The sequence below is a fragment of the Pristiophorus japonicus genome, chromosome 7 (assembly GCF_044704955.1).
Source record: "Pristiophorus japonicus isolate sPriJap1 chromosome 7, sPriJap1.hap1, whole genome shotgun sequence".
Classification (NCBI taxonomy): domain Eukaryota; kingdom Metazoa; phylum Chordata; class Chondrichthyes; family Pristiophoridae; genus Pristiophorus; species Pristiophorus japonicus.
Genome location: NC_091983.1, coordinates 58,619,284 through 58,625,283, shown reverse-complemented (window position 1 = coordinate 58,625,283; position 6,000 = coordinate 58,619,284).

Here is a 6,000-nt window from a genome sequence, read left to right as displayed (position 1 = left end):
ACTCATTGAATGGCGGTGCAGGCTAGAAGGGCCGAATGGCCTACTCCTGCACCTATTTTCTATGTTTCTATGTTTCTATGTTTCCTCAGCCACAGGGAGAAGACGGTTGAGGAAGATTCTAGCGATGACCTTCTCAGTGACTGATAACGGAGATTCCTCTGCAGTTGCTGCAGTTGGATTTGCCCCCTTTTTTTAAAAGATGGTCATGATCACTGCATCGCTGAGATCTCCTGGCATGCTCGCCTCCTTCCAGATGAGAGAGATGAGGTCATGCATTCATGCCAATCGTGTCTCTCTGCCATACTTTAGTGCCTCAGCGGAGATTCCATCCGCTCTCTGTCATGTATGTGCATTCTGTTTGTAGCCACCAGATGGCGTCATTGTTGGGAGGCCACTGAGCAGCACGCACATGGTGCTGCTCTGGTATAAAAGGCCAGCCATTTTATGAGTCAGGCACTTTGGGCTTAAATAAAGCAGAAGCAAGGTTGTATCTTGCTTAGTTAAACTGTACTCGGTTTGAACCTTTATTGCATACATAACATTTGGCGACTAGAATACAAGAACCTTCCTTTGCAAAATGAGCACGATTGGATTTTTAGAGCGATTCTTGGAGGGAGAAGATTGGGCAGACTTTGTGAGCAGTTTGAACGAGTACATCGTGGCCAACAAAATGAAGGGGGTCGACGATGCAGATCGGTGCTGGGCCGTGTTCCTCACTTTGTGTGGTTCAAAGATCTATGGTCTGATAAAGAATCTACTCCAGCCTTGTGATCCAACAGAGAAAACGTACGAGAAGTTGTGTACATTGGTACGGGAGCACCTCAAGCCAGACAATGGCATCATCATTTCGAGACACAGGTTTTATACACGTTCGATCGGAGGGCCAGAGCGTGGTGGAACTCGTTGCCAACCTGAGACGTCTAGTGGGACCATGCAAGTTCGGGACGGTGTTGGCAGACATGCTGTGGGACTTCTTTGTTATCGGTATCCTGCGCAAACTTCTGGTGGTGGAGGAGTCGGATTTAAAAAGGGCCATCCAGATTGCTCAATCGTGTATGACGATGGACAGGAGTTTAAAGCAAATATCGGTGACGAACCGAACCTTGGCAAGTACTGTAAATGCGATTGGTTCGGCAGAGCAGCACATGGCAGGGCCTATCCGGCTGCGTTCGCGAAATCTGGCTGCTCAAAGTCCGCCAGCGGGAATGTATCCGACTTCTCCGTGTTGGCGTTGAGGGAAATCATCGGCACCAGCAGTGCCGATTTAAGCAATATAGTTGCAAAGGCTGTCTGAGAGTGGGGCATCTCCAGTGCAAGTGTCTGCAGATGAGCAAGTGAGCTGCAACACACCACGTGGAGGATGAGAGTCAGACTAGTGCGGATCTGGATATGCAATCCGAGATGCCAGAGGAGGAAGTGTATGGATTGTACTCTTTCATAAACTTCACATTAATCAAAATTGGTTTACTCTTGGTTAACGGGATACCGGTATCGATGGAACGGGAAACGGGGCGAGTTAATCGATCATGAATGAGAGGGCATTTAATAAGCTGTGGGATACTAAGACTGTGAGGCCCAGGCTGAGCCCTGTTAACGTTAAGCTGCACACATACACCAAAGAACTGATAAAGGTGTTTGGCAGTGCACAAATTAAGGTGTCGTATAACGGTGCGGTTCACGAGTTACCGCTGTGGAGTATTCCAGGCAATGGCCCAACGCTGCTCGGCAGGAGCTGGTTGAAGAAAATCAGATGCGACTGGAACGACATAAAGGCGTTGTCGTCGGAGGAAGATACATGTGCCCAAGTATTGAGCAAGTTCCCCTCGCTGTTCGAACCGGCTATCAGCAACTTCACGGGAGCCAAGGTGCAGATCCATGTGGACTCGGATGCAAAACCTGTCCATCATAAAGCTTGGGCAGTTCCATATATGATGAGGGAGAAGATCGAAATTGAACTGGGCAGAGTCCAGCGTGAAGGGATTATATTACCGGTCGAATTTAATGAATGGGCCAGCCCCAGTCAGAATCTGTGAAGACTACAAGGCTATGATCAACAGGGTTTCGAAACAAGATCAGTACCCGTTATCGAAGGCTGATGACTTGTTTGCGACGCTAGCCGGCGGGAAGTCATTCACAAAACTGGACTTAACGTCGGCCTATATGACACAGGAGTTGGTCGAGACGTCGAAGAGACTTACGTGCATTAACACGCACAAAGGACTGTTTATTTATCACAGGTGCCCTTTTGGAATTCGTTCTGCTGCAGCACTATTCCAGAAGAATATGGAAAGTCTACTGAAGTCCGTTCCCAGAACTGTCATGTTCCAAGATGACATCCTGATCACCAGTTGTGACTCCAAGGAACATCTGAACAACCTGGAAGAGGCTCTACTGCGTTTGGATAGAGTGGGACTCGGACTTAAACGCTCGAAGAACATCTGTAGTAGGGAAAATGCTAGTTTAACACCTGTAGTGGGGAAAATGCTTGAAGCTATCATTAAGGAAGAAATAGCGGGACATCTAGATAGGAATAGTGCAATCAAGCAGACGCAACATGGATTCATGAAGGGGAAATCATGTTTAACTAATTTACTGGAATTCTTTGAGGATATTGGGCCCAAGTTTCCACAAGAAAAAAAACGGGCGCCCCTCCGAGCTGGGCGCCGTTTTTCGCGCCTAAAACGGCGCCTAAAAAAATCCTCGGTATTCTCCACCTACTTGCAGGTCCTCTGGCTCTCGGCGCAGCCAGCACGAGCTGTGGGGGGGGCGGAGCCAGGTCCCTGCGCTGAAAACAGTGCCGGGACCTCTGCACATGCGCGCTACAGTCGGCACGCAAGTGCAGTAGCTCCAGGCGCCGAACTGTGTGGGAGGGGCCCGAAGCACGCAGCCCCTAGCCCTGGCTGAATGGCCTCACTGGGGCTGCGTGGATAAGGCTCCTCCCACGGCCAGCTCCTGCTTTCCCCCCCCGTCCCCGACCGGACCCGACACCCGCTCCTCCCTGCCTCCGGACCAGACCCGACACCCGCTCCCCCCCCCCCCCCGCCGACCAGACCCGACCCGACACCCGCTCCCCCCCCTCTCTCCCTCCCCCTCTCTCTCTCTCCCTCCCTCCCCCTCTCTCTCTCTCCCTCCCCCTCTCTCTCTCTCCCTCCCCCTCTCTCTCTCTCTCTATCTCTCCCTCCCCCTCTCTCTCTCTCCCTCCCTCCCTCCCCCTCTCTCTCTCTCCCTCCCTCCCTCTCTCTCTCTCTCTCTCTCTCTCTCTCCCTCCCTCCCTCCCTCCCTCCCGCTCAGCGACACTAACATCTTTCTCCCCCACCCCCTCCCGCTCAGCGGCACGAACGGCTGCAGAATTCTCCCTGGCTTAAGCACTTTCACACAGGTAGGAAGATGGTTTATTTAATCTTTTCTTGGCTTATAAATGTTTATTCAGGTTGGATTTATTTGTATAATATTTGTAGAAGTATAAATAAGGATTTATTGTAGAATTTAATGAGTTCCCTTCCCCCCCCCCCCTCCCCCCCACCTCGTTCTGGACGCCTAATTTGTAACCTGCGCCTGATTTTTTAATGTGTAGAACAGGTTTTTTCAGTTCTACAAAAATCTTCACTGGCTCCATTCTACTTTAGTTTGGAGTACGTTTTCACTGTGGAAACTTTCAAATCAGGCGTCAGTGGCCGGACACGCCCCCTTTTGAAGAAAAAATTCTGTTCCAAAGTAGAACTGTTCTACCTGACTAGAACTGCAGAAAAAAAAATGTGGAGAATTGCGATTTCTAAGATAGTCTGTTCTCCACCAGTTGCTCCTAAAAATCAGGCGCAAATCATGTGGAAACTTGGGCCCATAAAGAGCATGGTGGATAGAGGTGTACCGATGGATGTGGTGTATTTAGATTTCCAAAAGGCATTCGATAAGGTGCCACACAAAAGCTTACTGCAGAAGATAAAGGAACGCGGAGTCAGAGGAAATGTATTAGCATGGATAGAGAATTGGCTAGCTAACAGAAAGCAGAGAGTTGGGATAAATGGGTCCTTTTCGGGTTGGAAATCGGTGGTTAGTGGTGTGCCACAGGGATCGGTGCTGGGACCACAAGTGTTTACAATATACATGGATGACCTGGAAGAGGGGACAGAGTGTAGTGTAACAAAATTTGCAGACACAAAGATTAGTGGGAAAGCAGGTTGTGTAGAGGACACAGAGAGGCTGCAAAGAGATTTAGATAGGTTAAGCGAATGGGCTAAGGTTTGGCAGATGGAATACAATGTCAGAAATGTGAGGTCATCCACCTTGGGAAAAAAAACAGTAAAAGGGAATATTATTTGAATGGGGAGAAATTATAACATGCTGTGGTGCAGAGGGACCTGGGGGTCTTTGTGCATGAATCCCAGGTGCAGCAGGTAATCAGGAAGGCGAATGAAATGTTGGCCTTCATTGCGAGAGGGATGGAGTACAAAAGCAGGGAGGTCCTGCTGCAACTGTATAGGGTATTGGTGAGGCCGCACCTGGAGTACTGCGTGCAGTTTTGGTCACCTTACTTAAGGAAGGATATACTGGCTTTGGAAGGGGTACAGAGACAATTCACTAGGCTGATTCCGGAGATGAGGGGGTTACCTTATGATGATAGATTGAGTAGACTGGGTCTTTACTCGTTGGAGTTCAGAAGGATGAGGGGTGATCTTATAGAAACATTTAAAATAATGAAAGGGATAGACAAGATAGAGGCTGAGAGGTTGTTTCCACTGGTCGGGGAGACTAGAACTAGGGGGCACAGCCTCAAAATACGGGGGAGCCAATTTAAAACCGAGTTGAGAAGGAATTTCTTCTCCCAGAGGGTTGTGAATCTGTGGAATCTCTGCCCAAGGAAGCAGTTGAGGCTAGCTCATTGAATGTATTCAAATCACAGATAGATAGATTTTTAACCAATAAGGGAATTAAGTGTTACGGGGAGCGGGCGGGTAAGTGGAGCTGAGTCCACGGCCAGATCAGCCATGATCTTGTTGAATGGCGGAGCAGTCTCGAGGGGCTAGATGGCCTACTCCTGTTCCTAATTCTTATGTTCTTATGTTCTTATGTCTTCATGGCACCGGAGGTCGAATTCCTCGGGAGGAAAATCGCCGCTGATGGCATCAGACATACTGACATGAAAACCAAAGCCATCAAGAATGCACCCAAGCCGCAGAACGTGATGGAGCTGTGTTCGTTCCTGGGTCTACTCAACTACTTTGGTAACTTCCTATCTAAATTGAGCACCTTGTTTGAATCACTGCACATGCTATTGAGAAAACTGGGTGTGGGGCGCATTGCAAGACGGAGCTTTCGAGAAAGCCATCAATCTGCTTTGCTCGAACAAGCTGCTGGTGCATTATGACCCATGTAAATGTTTAGTTTTGGCCTGTGATGCATCGTCAGATGGAATTGGTTGCGTGTTGCAACAAGCTAATGAGTCAGGGAAACTTCAACCTGTTGTGTATGCATCCAAAAGTTTGTCTAAAGCAGAAGGAGCCTATAGTATGGTAGAAAAAGAAACTTTAGTGTGTGTGTACAGTGTTAAAAGGATGCATCAATACCTGTTCGGTTTGAGGTTTGAATTAGTGACCAATCACAAGCCGCTCATTTCGTTTGTTTTCTGAGAGCAAAGGTACCAATACCAATGCTTCATCCCACATCCAAAGGTGGGCACTGATATTATCTGCCTATGACTGTTATTCTCCACAGACCTGGCACAGAGAATTGTGCCAATGCTCTGAGCTGGTTGACGTTGCCCACACTGGAGGTAGAAACGCCATAACCGGCAGATTTAATGTTAATCATGAATGCTTTTGAGAGTGAAGGAACCCCTGTCACGGCTCAACAAGTTAAGACCTGGACCAGACAGGACCTGATATTATTGGTGGTAAAGGGTTGCATCCTCAAAGGGGATTGGTCTGCCATACCTAAGCAAATATGCGAGGAGGCCAAACCGTACATTTGTCGCAAGGGCGAACTGTCTATTCAAGCAGATTG